Source organism: Musca domestica, unplaced genomic scaffold (genome assembly GCF_030504385.1).
Source record: "Musca domestica strain aabys unplaced genomic scaffold, Musca_domestica.polishedcontigs.V.1.1 43, whole genome shotgun sequence".
NCBI lineage: Eukaryota > Metazoa > Arthropoda > Insecta > Diptera > Muscidae > Musca > Musca domestica.
Genome location: NW_026712332.1, coordinates 2,835,401 through 2,849,694, shown reverse-complemented (window position 1 = coordinate 2,849,694; position 14,294 = coordinate 2,835,401). Strand labels below are relative to the sequence as shown.

Here is a 14,294-nt window from a genome sequence, read left to right as displayed (position 1 = left end):
CTATGTTGAGTACGAGGTGGACTGCGGACACTGCCACAAGTCAATATCGTGTATTCTCGGTTTAACACCAGCACTTTACAAATTCTGGAGCCAAACAAAAGCCATTTAAAATCAATTACAAGTAAAAAACATTAAATTCAGGCTGGCCGAACTTTTAATATCCTTCGCCATTGGGTAAAGAGAAAAAAATTATAAAAAAAATTCTGAACTCAAACGTCAGATACCAGTAAGACCGTCTGTATAATGCAGTGAAACTTTTCAAAAAACCATAAAGTGGGTGAAGCCGTTATATGAAGGCCTTGACAAAACGAGGCAATTTTTTCTGCAAGGATTTGTATATATTGCGCTTCTTAATACCAAATTTGAAATTGGTGGGTAAATGTGACTAGGATTATCGAAATACCGAATATCGGTGGGTATTGTTATCTGTGCGCTCTAGGAAAACGTGGACCTAGATTTTCAATGTTCTGCCACCGGAGTTGCAATCCATTATGAACTACAAATACCAATTTTTAGATAAATCAGTGGAAAATGTAAAAAAATCACCAAAATTCCGAATATCTGGACGTTCCGAAAACATGAACATATATGTACAATGTTTCGCCACCAAAACTAGAACCCATTGCGAACTACAAATACCATTTTTTAGACAAATCCGTGAAAAAATGAGGCGAACATCATCACCGTCCGTTATATGGGGACTATACGAAAACATGGGCACAATACAAATGGTTGTGTCAATGTGGACTGCATCGTGATTTCAACAGACAGACGGACATCGTTAAATTGGTTTAGATTTTTATGCTGATTATAAATATGTATACTTCATGTGTCTACGACGAATATTTAGGAATGTTCCAAACGGAATGACAAAGTTAATATACACTCCTTTTAATGTGGAGGTTATAACAATACTATAAATACAAATAATCGGGAGGAGTCTTAACAAGTAGCAAAGCAGTAAGTTCGGCCGGACGGAACTTTGAATACCCTCCACCATTTCGAACAAATTTAGAAATTTTCAAAAAAATAAAATCCGTTAAAACTTCTGTTAAAATCTTAAAAATGTCGAATATAGCCGTTATTTTGGTGTCTATACAAAGACGTGGACCTGCACAGGCTACTTTTATCATAAGCCATTACAATATTCAAATACGAATACAAAAAAAAATCTTGTAAATCCTGTAACGAAAATCCTCAAAATACCGAATATAGGGAGGTACCGTTATATCGGGGCTTTATGAAGACCTGACCTGCATCGACAATTTCCTGTCATAGACTGTAGTTCCCATTACGAACTCTAAATACGAAGTATGAAACAACTCCGAAGAATAATACTATTGTATGTGGGCTATACGATATCGTGGACCTATATGGACATTTTTCTTCCAGGTATGGATTTCTATACAATTAAATTAAAAATGTAGCTAAAATTTCCAAAATACCGAATATAGATAGGTACTCTACTCTAGCGCTATTACAACAGGCGGACGGAAGGACAGGGCTAACTCGTCTAAGAATTTTACTCAGATAAAAAATATATAGTTATATATTGTTGGGTCTAAAATTATTATTTCGATGAGTTATAAACGGAATGACGAACTTAATATACCCCCCATACTATGTATGGTGGAGGGTATAAAAATAATAGGTTTACGATTATCATCGCTTCATTATACCCTCCACCTTGGAAAGGAGGGTATATTAACTTTGTCATTCCGTTTGTAACATCCGTAAATATTCGTCCTAGACCCTATAAAGTATGTATATTGATAATCAGTATAAAGTTCTAAGTCGATTTAACGATTTCCGTCTGTCCGTCTGTATATCTGTTGAAATCACGATACAGCCCACATTATTTGACGTAGAGCGTCAAAATTTAGCAGAATATTTTGTATTGTGTCTAGAATGGTTGGTATTGACAATATATTCGTCCACGTTTTGGTATAGTTCCCATATAACGGCACCTTCCGATATTCGGTATGTTGATGATTTTTGCCACATTTTTTCACGGATTTGTTTAAAAATTGGTATTTGTTGGTCATAATGGGTTCAGGCTGCCATATAACGGTACCTTCACGGATTTCTCTAAAAAATGGTATTTGTTGGTCATAATGGGTTCTGGCTGCGTTGGCGAAACATTGTATGTATAGGTCCACGTTTTGGTATAGCTCCCATATAACGGTAGCTCCTGATATTCGGTATTTTGATGATTTTTGCCACATTTATTCCCGGATTTGTCTAAAAATTTGTATTTGTTGGTCATAATGGGTTCTAGTTCCGGTGACAAAACATTGCATGTATAGGTCCACGATTTGGTATAGCCCCCATATAATGGTACCTCCCAATATTCGGTATTTTGACGGTTTTTGTCACATTTTTTCATGGACCTGTCTAAAAATTGGTATTTGTTGGTCACAATGGGTTCTAGCTCCGGTGGCAAAACATAGCATGTATAGGTCCACGATTTGGTATAGCCCCCATATAATGGTACATCCAGATATTCGCCATTTTGATGATTTTTGCCACATTTCTTCGCGGATTTGTCTAAATATTGGTATTTTATTGGTATATGTCTAAAAATTGTATTTGTGGGAGACAATGTTTCCTTTACCCTAAGGTGGAGTGCATTAAAAGTTTGGCCCGGCCGAACCTAATGTTTTTTTACTTGTTTTAAACTACCTTTTTCTTAAATTAACTATTTTGACTTCTCAACAGATGCTTAACATACATATTAAAAAAAACATATTATAATGTTAACAATTTATGAATTAATTGAACCAGATAACGATATTTGAAACAATTGCTCTTTAAACGAGAACATCGACTTTTGTAGTTTTTGTCTCGGGCGACTCATATAAACTTGCGTGGGCGAACATTTATGCCCTGAAATCATTGATGTACTTGGATTCTTACTTAGATTCTTAATATTCTTTAAAGAAAATAGACCAATACTTGTGCCTCTCAGTTATTGAAATTGGTAACATTGATACTTGATGTTGTGACAAATGTGAAAATATGTCCCTAACATCCTCAGACGTAATGTATGCTCATCATTTATCTGTTTGGTCCGTGGTGAATCTAAAATCCAATAACATTGAGTTTCACAAACATTTCATTATGAATCACATGTAGTTTTATAAATATATATCGCTGTTGCTTTTGTCGTTGTCGTACGTTGTACATACTATCTATGAAAATATGTAGACTACATGTTCGGAACATACAATAAAATGTTGTAGAGTCATAATCTTTGTGTTTTTAAATTTGTAAATTTTATTGTCATATTGTAATGTTATCTTCCATGCTGCTAAACATTTTTCTCTCTTCCTCCATGCCGTTTTATCCTTCAGAAACATTGTTAGGAGCTAGAAAAACATGAAAATACAAGTAAATACATGAAAAACGGATAAACATGCTTGTTTTCGAAAAGAAAAATTCAGTTTTCAGTTCAGTTCTGGATGGATGTATGTGTTTTTCTTGTTATCTTGTCGTTGATGTAACTACTCGAAATGTCAGCAAACTTAAGTCAGTTTGTGGCAATGACATGTTAAAGTGGCTTATGCTGTTTGCCCGCCCAGTTGTCTAGCTGCAACTCGGAAGTAACATCAGTTTTTATTATTCCACTAGAACTTTAACAAAAATACACTGGACATACGTGCATGTTGCAGCGAATCTGCTAGATTTCCTTTACACAGTTTACATTCTCAATGACTGAGTCGGTTATTGTTAAAAATAAAGAAAAAAAATGTAATCTCTTCATGCAACTTGGTTTTTGTGATTTAAATAAAAACCTCCTAACTAAATCTCGTTTGACCTTGGTTATGGGTTGATATGTGGGGATCAGGTTTCAATGCTTATTAAAAAAAAACAATAATGGATTCTTTTATATACAGCTATGTTTTAAATATTGAAACTAAAATAAAACTAGTCATAATCTTCTGCTAATGCCAATTTTTTCTGATATATCAATCAGAATAGGATAAAGTTTTCAAATATATCTATGGAATAATACATAAAACCTCTATTTCGAAACAAAACAAATTTGTTGAATAACGTATATACAGGGTGAGATAAAATCCTGCAACAAAGTCAAACGCCATAATTTTGATACCCTCCACCATGCTATTGAGGGTATATTAACCTTGTCATTCCGTTTGTAACTCCTCGAAATACTCATGTCAGACTCAACAAAATATATATATTCTTGATCAGCGTAAAATTCTAAGATTTAGCGATGTCCGTCTGTCTGTTGTAATCACGCTATCTTTCGAACGAATTGAGATAGAAGGTTAAAATTTTGCACACATGTTTATCGTTCTAGTAGGCAGGTTAAGTTAGTAAATGGGCCATGTAGGTTTTGTCGTTGTCGTACGTATAGACCCCATATAACTGCACCTCCCGATATTCGGTATTTTGATGATTTCAGCGACATTATTTACCGGAATTGTTTCAAATTTGGTATTTGAAGTTCGAAATGGATACTACAGCCTAAGACAGAAAATTATCTGTGCAGGTCCACGTCTTCATATAACACCCCTATAACTGTACCTCCCTATATTCGGTATTTTGATGATTTTAGCGACATTATTCACCGGAATTGTTTCAAATTTATTATTTGAAGTTCTAAAGGGTTAGTACAGCCTAAAACAGAAAAACTACTGTACGTCTTCGTATAGCCCTCATATAACGGTACCTCCCAACATTCGGTATTTTGATGATTTTAGCGTTATTATTCACCAGAGTTGTTTCAAATTACGTATTTGGAGTTCGTTATGAAAACTACAATCTGTGACAGATAATTGTCTATGCAGGTGCAGGTCTTCGCACAGCTCCGATATAACGGTACCTCCATATATGCGATATTTTGACGATTTTAGCTACATTATTCACTGTTTATTTCAAGTTTCGAGTTTGAATATGGTAATGGCTTATGACAAACAATGCCTATGTAGGTCCACGTCGTATAAACCCGCACGAATTATGGCCTTTGAAACCGTCACACGCTGCCCAAATGTTACTCTGCGGTATTTTGGCCCATTCCCGGCGCAGCGCTTGAGGTGATCGATATTTTGGTATTTTTTGTGCCAACCTTGCTTTCCAAAATACTCCAGGCACAATAGTCCAACGGATTGGTATCCAGAGATTTTGGTGGCCATTGTGCGCTGGAAATGAAGGAGGAACCTCATTTTGTAAACGTTTTGGAGTGGCGCGTTTTGAGTGCGATTGTGCTGAGTCCAGTTGGAATGTTCTGCGGCCAAAATGTTTCCGTACCCATGGCTTTAATACACCCTCCACAATATTTTCGCGATAATATTCGGCATTTATTCTGATGCCACGGTCGATTAATACGAGCGGAGAATGACCATCGGCTGTTGTGGCGGCCCACACCATCACCATGGTCGGCCCTTGAGTTCTGGTGCCCAATCGAAGGTGCACATTTTCGGCTGACCTCTTTGGCAAGTAAACGCGATCATTTTGTTTGTTTACAAACTGCTGGACAACGAATGTTTCCTCATCGAAGAAAACCAAATTCGGCAGTTCATCGGGCGAAAATCCGTACCGATTTCAATATAATTTGCCAAATTTATTTTTGTTCCAAATTCCATTACGCATTCGAAATTTGGAGACTAGCTATATCTGAACCGATTTCCACCAAATTTGATATACTTTCTTCTAGATTGAATTCGGTTGGATGTGACAAATTCAGTTCATTTGGACTTATATTGGCTATTTGGTGCACAATTAATCTGAAATGGGTTGAAGATATATGGTATCTATATCTAAATCTGATTCGATTATCACCAATTTCAATAAGGTTCGTCCTTGGGCCAGAGAAATATTGCTGGGAAAATTTCATCTCAATCTGATAATAAATGCAACCTGCATTTTGTTCACAAGAATAGATGGACGGACGGATAGACAGTCGGACTGACATAAATAAATAGACTCTGAAAGCGATTCTATGAAGACTATGGGTCTGTCTCGCTTCCTTCTCCATGTTACAAACAAATGCACAAAGGCATAATACCCTTACCACTATGTGGTGTAGGGTATAAAAAGTAATATAACAACATAGACAAATAATTGCAAGCAGTTGCCAACAAACGTCGACCCATGATTAAGTATGGCGCGCAAATTGCGGTATCTATTTATTTTCGGTATTTTTAAAGGTTTTTTTTTTCAAAATTTCTTAACTATTCATGTTTCGGATGGGTGCATATTTTCCTATAGCCCCTATATAACGGTACCCCCAATATTCGGTATTATAATGATTTTAACAACATTTTTGTTCGTTATTACTCAAAATTTGGGACGATCTCTTGCTCATGTGAAATAATATATACTATAGCCCCAAACGATGTCACGATATCTCTCGAAGAGTATGACATCGCAATAAACCTTTAAGAAAATGCAATCGCTCAATTGAATTTTGAAATTATGTACATGTGTACGTGTATATATTCATAACATTTCTTGTTTAATAAATTGAAAAAATATTCTCATGAGACAAAATATTCATGAATAAATCACAAACCAATAAACTTTCAATAACACGACTTGTACATGGCTATTTACCATTATTATTGTTGATTTATGCTGGCTTTTGAAAAATTATTATTATACCTGGAATAAGCCACACACAGAGCGCCAGTTTGATAAATGTGGCCAAACCACGCAATGTAAATATTAGCGAAAAGCTTCGGTGAAAAACAAGGAAGATTTGGTTATGTAGAAAATTGCCATGGAGTGGATTGTGGCGCAAGACAGGCAAACCAATGAAATTGAAAATTCGATAAATTGAATAAATTGGATCAAAGGGTTAGTGAACTTTGACTGTGGATTTAGCGATGTTTGGTAGTTGTTTGTGCTTTGAAGTTATTTATGACTTTATTTTGTCTATATCGAACAAGTAAAAGTGTAATTTATTTTTTTCGCAAAATTATTAAAATTGATATAATTAATATGTCATTGTTTTTCTGCAACCGTTTTGGTATATATTTTTTGATATTTGATATAGCACTCTTAATGAGTTTGCATCGTATTGGAGGAACTTGGAATTATACGAATACAAAATACAAATTTTCTTTTCTGACCACACTTGGGTGTACTCTAATGCGGGACTATACTTAAATAAATGCCTCTGTGGCCAATTATCTTTATTATTAAATCAAACCAAGACCAAGATGGTCCCTTCTCCAAAAATTAAAAATTTTATGCGAAGAGGAAACAAAGATGCCAAATAAGGGCCAAAAAAAATTACTAAAGTGGCCACGACCCCGAAAATGGCATAAATCATGTGATGGTGATACCAAAATGTGATCAATTTTTGATCAATTTCAAATTACCAACATCTTCCGAAATTAGTATGGAAAATATGGTTAAAACGTAAAATATACTTAAAATCAGGTTGTATTCTTATCCGGAGGTTATGACCCGTATCATGATCTGAAAAAGCGATTTAAGGTATCTTGAAAATTTAGGAAAAACACCTTTTCTTACTACTACTACTACTTTACTGCTCTACTATTTTGCACGCTCTATACTCTGTTTTTCACTGACTGCAGTCCCAGTTTTTACATTTTGAGTTCTAAAGGAGTAATTATCTTTATTCTGAAATCATTCTGCCCTAAATTATGAGATGCACAAAACTAAATACCACGCAGCACGGTATTTTAAACGTGGGAAATACATATTCCAAATTACAGCTCATTTGAATGGAAAATGTTGCTAAGCCCTTTACAATACCAAAAATTGAGCTGAGTTTTCACATGGCTGAAAAATAAGATCAGGCAATCCAAAATATCTTAAACCGATGGTAGGTGGACATCGATTATAATTTTTGCCATGAATATTTATTTCTATTTAGAAATTACTATGGAGTCATTACTTATTATAACAATTGCGAATTACAGGGTAAGATGAGAACACTGCAACCAACTTCGGACTTCATTTCTAAGCCACCCGTCCGACAGCTGTTAAAATTTGTGAATTTTGGTGTGAATTTTTCAGAAAAAAAGTTATTCGTGATGGAATTCAAGCGTGATAGTGTGATTTCTTTATATTTGGTTGGTGGCTATCGTTAGAGCACTCAAGCATTTAAATGTGAATAAATCTTTTGTGGCTCGTACCATCGCTCGTTAGCGTGATACTGGTAGCGTAGCCCGACGTCATGGAAGTGGACGGACGAAAACAGCAACATCAGCAAAAATGGTTCGAATAGTAAAGAAGCGACTTGATCGAAACTCGCGTCGCAGTGGCCACAATGGCTCGTGAGCTGAACATATCGCAATATTCCATTCGGCAAATATTAGTTAGTAGCTATATTTCTTTATATTCTTCCCTTCCTGTAGTTATCTTCCTCTTTTTCAATAAAAATATTTTTGCTTGTGTGCATATTGCCAGATCTTTGTTCACACTGATGCTTTATTCAAATAAGTTAGCAAAGTGGCATATCAGCAAGCAATGCTTTGAATTATGTTCGTTGTTAATGAATAGTTAATAAATATAATGATTTACAATTCATAACTACTAACATAGTTACTAAAAAATAAATTAAAAGCAACAAACATAAATAGCCGAAATATAAAATTATTAAAACTGAAACGAATAATTCCACAGCACTTTTTAATAAACATGGTTTGATTAATATGAGAACCTCTGGTTCCCGGATATATGTAAAAGTTTTGTAATTTTTGTATTTATTTGTTTTGATGAAATATAACCCAAATTAGTGCAAAAAAATTTATCACTTGAAAATTATATATATCTTAATAAGTTTAGATTTTTCGTCTAAATATCTCAAAATCGGATACGTGTAAATTGTTTGCCGTATGTATTAGGTAAATGAGATATTAAACAAACCTGCTAATTTTGAAAGATTTAGCATAGACACATTTTTGCCATTGCAATACTTGCCAATTATTGCTGTTATTTGTATGGTATCTTCCAAATTTTCCCCCATATACTTGTAATTTAAAGCAAAGTTTTCAATGTATGCCACTTTTTTGATATTTCAGGTTCTAAATAATTTTACTTTTCAATGATATTATAGAATTTTTGAAGACCATCTAAATGAAATATATAAAGAACAGACCATAAATATTTTACAATCTCTAATTCAATTTAACCAATCCCACCTTGGTACATTTCAACCCCTTAATATATTGTGAACATCTTTAAAAACTATAGGCCTAGCCCTTACGAGACTAACTCTACCCATATGGAAATGTTCGTGAGGATCGGACGATAATTGCAATATGTATATAGAAACCCCAACCTGTGTTGCATTACAAAATATACACTTCAATTTTATAAGTCAAATTTAAAAAATCGTATGCGATAAAAAATTTGAAAAAATAAAAAAAATCAGAAAATACTACAACATCTATATTAACATTATTATTATTGGCATCTGTTTATGCGATTTTTAGATTTTATACTTTTATGCCAAGAGGGCATTCTGAATTTACAAAATTTTTTAAAATACGTCCATTTGTGGTTTGCGGGGTTAAAAATATTCGGGGTTTAATGGAAAATTTGTCTTTTATTTAACATAAATGTTATGGTCTATTTCACCCACTAAATATTACCCGATGACCATCAAAATTGGAAGGCTTCTGCCCAGCGCTAAACTCTAGCCCCATGTTAACTTTCACTTCGATTGGTCTATTATTGCGACCTGTAGAGCAACTGCAAAATCAGGAAAATTTTCAGTTTTTGGCCCATTTTAACTCCTTAATATTATGCCATCATCTCCAAAAGCAGTAGGCTTTTATTCTGGCTCTAGCCCCACCTCCATTCTAAATTTCGTGAGGATCGGGCCATAATTCCGACCTGTATAGTGATTACAAATTAACATAGACAGAGGGTCCGACGGACAGACGGACATACATAACTAGATCGACTCAGCTCGACAAGATACAAAGATCCATATATACGTTTCTCTGTGGGAAACCATAGTTCGAGGTGTTACATAATTTTTGGCCCGATCAAACTAATAATACCCCCAACATAGTGTTGTAGGGTATAAAAAGATTATTAATATTTATATGATATTATACCATATATTGGTCAACTAATGTTGTTTTTAATGCACTAATTTAGTTTAAGAGTATTTAAAAATGTTTTCTTATTTTAATTTTTTCTTTTTGTAAGTTGAAAAAATATAAAAATATGCTCTGTTCAAATTTGTTTGTATTTTACAGGTAAACCACGATGCCTAGCCTTCAGAAAAGCGCAGATTGTCGAAATTATTAAAACCCAGTGTGGCGTAAAGATGAGGTACCAATTAGTGATTTCTAAATCAAATTTGTACTCAAATAGACATATATCTATATCCATTTTGCTAAGTGTAATATTTTTAACTCCTACCAACTCTTTTTGCTTAGTGTACCTATTTGTTATTTCACATTGAAATATGTAGCATTATTATTAAAACAAAACGATCTACTAGGAATTTCTGCATATTAAATTTAAACACCAGATATGTAGTCTCGTATTCTGTTGTCAGCTTTTGTGGGTTACCATCCACAATCCTACAAAACCGGCAAAGACGTCCCCCAGCCGTTCTACATCATTTGCTACAGATGCTTCGTCTTTAGCAGCTTTGTGACTTGTCTTAAGTCTGAGTATGTCTTTAACTTGATTTGCCTGAATCCTTTAAGGATTTGTCAGCCATCTGTGGATACGAATGTAACAAAACAAAAGAAGAATTTTCACACGTTCTTTGTGGCGACGGAGGTGGGGGGAGGGAGAGCAAAGACATGTCCGCATTTATGCAGACAAACTTTGAAACAGTAAGGAATTGAGGGAAAATTATATAATTCGGTCAGATTACAAGAATCTCAATTGGGACAATTTACAGATTTATACCAAAATTCCATTCACTGTCATACCAAGGCAGAACAATGTAGCCATTTAGATACATTTGTGCATCCAGAGAAAGAGAGATGAACATATATGTATGTGTATGTGACTCAGTTAAATGTAAGAAAATAAAATGTGATTTATTTTGGAATTGGCATTCTTGTTTAAGAAACTTTCACTAGATATGACAATAATATTATTGAGAATAAATCATTTCCATTCTCCTCTAGTCAAATAGAAAAGTTTTCCGAATCTCGGGACTTTATTAGTTTTATAGGCAAGCGAAGTTATGAAAGTGTTTTCTTCATTTTTGCAGTTTTTGTAAAATGCAGCTGTCTACGACAATTGAGAGTTAAAAAAATGGAAACACTTAAAAAGTTATTAAAGTTCATTCTTTAATGTTGTTCGACGGATTATGAAAACTTATGGCGGTTCACTGAAATCGAGTCAATGCAAAAAAAACTATCTTAAATTATTTTCCCATTTAAAAAGGATATTTTCTTAAGTTAAATATCGAATGACGTTCTGTGAAAACAATGCTGGTTTAAGGGAAGCTATTCATATGGATAATAGCATCAGGACGAAAGACATTTTTAAAAACATTAAAAAAAAATGGAAACTTAGTTGGTTATATTATAAAAGTTAAAAAAGACTATTGGTTTATAAGTTTTAAATATTTCAAAGGTTTCCAACATACTATCTTACAGATTTAGTACTTCCAACAAGGACCAAAATTTACCATTACTGGACCACAAATTTCAGCTATAAGTTGAGGTTGTATTGATCCATCATATTCTAACTTCAACTGCAATTCTAACTTTTCATATTAAATTCAGATTTTCCACAAGTTAATTGAAGTTCAGGATTTTCATTAAAAGTCTAGAAAACGTCAATTTGAATACGGAAATTAGGGATAATCGTTACAAATTATGATATTGCTCCTATATACATATATCTTCTTCCGATTTTAAGTTTTATCGTGCCAACTAAGTAAGATGTATTTCAGCTCATCTGACCAAATTCAGAATTGAAACATGTACTTCAAATTGAACATTTTTTTATCGAGATCGGTTCAGATTTGCATATAGCTTTCATATAGATAGTTTTTTCTACATTCAACCTAAATTTTCCATTGGGTGGAACTCGGCTCCGATATATTTTTAATATAATACTACTCGGAGTGATATCATGCACTCATTAGCAATGCTATTTTGTATTGGAGATATAAATGCATCTTTCAAATTTGGTGAACATTTAGAATTGAATATACCTCCCATATAAAAGCCAGGGTGAAATAAAAAACTGCAATAAAGTCAAACACCATAATTTTCACATTTTTTAAAAAAAAAATTATTGAATGAAAGCAAAAACTGTCGGAAATAGCATCAACTTTTAGAATAAGTTTAGATTTGTTCGAATTGGTCAACTTTGGCATTATAGAATTATGGCCTTCAAACGGCCAATGAAACCTTCACACTCTGCCCGAATGTGGCTCTGAGGTATTTTAGACCATTCCCGGTGAAGCACTTGCTTGAGCTGATCGACACTTTGGTATTTTTAGTGCCAACTTTGCTTTCCAAAATACTTCAGACATAATAGTCCAATGGACATTGGTATCCGGAGATTTTGGTGGCCATTGTGCGCTGGATATAAAGTGAGGAACCTCATTTTGTAACCATTTTTGAGTGGCGCGTGCTGAGTGCGATAGTGATGATTCCTGTTGGAATCTGCAAGGTCTGCGGCCAAAATGTTTGCGCGCCCAAGGCTTTAATACACCCTCCAGAATATGTTCGCGGTAATATTCGGCATTTATTCCACTGTCGATTAATACGAGCAGACAGCGACCATCGGCTGTTATGACGGCCCACACCATCATCATGGCCGGCGCTTGAGTTCTGGTGGCCAACCGAATGTGCACATTTTTGTTTACAAACTGCTAGACAACGAAGCAACGAAGCAACTCTTTAGCTCTTTTGAGTCTATTTTATTTCTGTGGAGGTATAAGTTCTTGCACTTTTAAAAATTTCTATGGCTTTACCCCGAGCTCATTTTTCAATATTTGCCGAATGGAATATTGCGATATGTTCAGCTCACGTGCCATTTTTCGGTCACTGCGACGTGGGTTTCGATCAAGTCGCTTGTTTACTTTTCGAACCATTTCTGCTGATGTTACTGTTTTCTTCCGTCCACTTTCTTGACGTCGGGCTACGCTACCGGTATCACGGTAACGAGCGATGGTACGAGACACAAAAGATTTATTCACGTTTAAATGCTTGAGTGCTCTAACGATAGTCACTTGTGGTTTTCCAGTCAAATATAAAGAAATCACATTATCACGCTTGAATTTCCTCACGAATAACTTTATTACTGGAAAATTCTCACCAAAATGCTTTTGTACGCTTGTAAACAATATAATGTACTGTCACTGGAATAATTTTAACAGCGGTCGAGCGAGTGGCTTAGAAATGACAGCAGTCTGAATTTGGTTACAGTTTTTCCATCTCACCTTGTAAAGTTCAAAGTTGATTTGATCTACTCCACACTAATTCCTAATATAATTTTCTTTATATATTTTGTTATTTTTATTTTACGGGAGCTCTACAAAATATGCATAGTGGCCCAGGGTATCGTACTGTGGGCCCGGGCAGAGTTTTAACTTTCCTTTCTGGTTTTATATTCGCAACAAAACTTGAAGAAGTAACGAATGAATACTAGTAAAAAGCAGTAAGATCGGCCGGACCGAACTTTGAATAGCCTCCACCATTCGAAATTGCAATGAATAATTCCGATGAATAATATCTCTAATACATGAGGGATATACGAAGACGTGGACCTGCATAGGCAGTTTTCTGTCGTAGGCCGTAGTACCCATTAGGAACTTCAAATTACAATTTTGAAACATTTCCGATGAAAAATGTGACACAAATCATCAAAATACCGAATATCAGGAGCTACAGTTACATGGGGATTATACGAAAATTCAGATCTGTATTTTGAGTTCTATGCCAGGATGTTGCTTACTTAATGGGAACACGTACTGTCAATTTACAGCAAATTCGGGCTAAAACTGACACTAAAACATCCAAAAAACCTTGTATCTGTAGATACAGTTATGTGGGGGCTATACCAAAACCTAGCCCTAAAAAGCCAATTCTCAATTGGAAAAGTCCTGTAGACCTAACACACATTTAAGAAAAATGTTATCCATCTACTTCATTTCGTTCGGAACGGACGACCATCGTTAAATCGACATACAATTGTGTGTTGATCAAGAATATATATAAATACTTTGTTCTGTCTAAAATATACATTTCAAGGTGTTACAAACGGTATGACAAACTTAAAATACCCTCCCTGCTATGGTAAAGTGTATACAAATTATGTAACTCAGCCATTTTTGTAATTCAGCCGTAAAAGAGTCAAAC

The 14,294-nt window shown here is 34.6% G+C and overlaps 1 long non-coding RNA gene across 1 annotated transcript in view; it reads left to right on the top strand.

The window, feature by feature from the left end:
• Positions 1-10,411, top strand: part of LOC131804400 (uncharacterized) — a 94,403-nt gene extending 83,992 nt beyond the window's left edge. The window contains exon 3 of the long non-coding RNA XR_009343115.1: positions 10,209-10,411. This is a non-coding gene — a long non-coding RNA (uncharacterized LOC131804400). The remainder of the gene's footprint in view (positions 1-10,208) is intronic.
• The last annotated feature ends 3,883 nt before the right edge of the window (positions 10,412-14,294 follow it).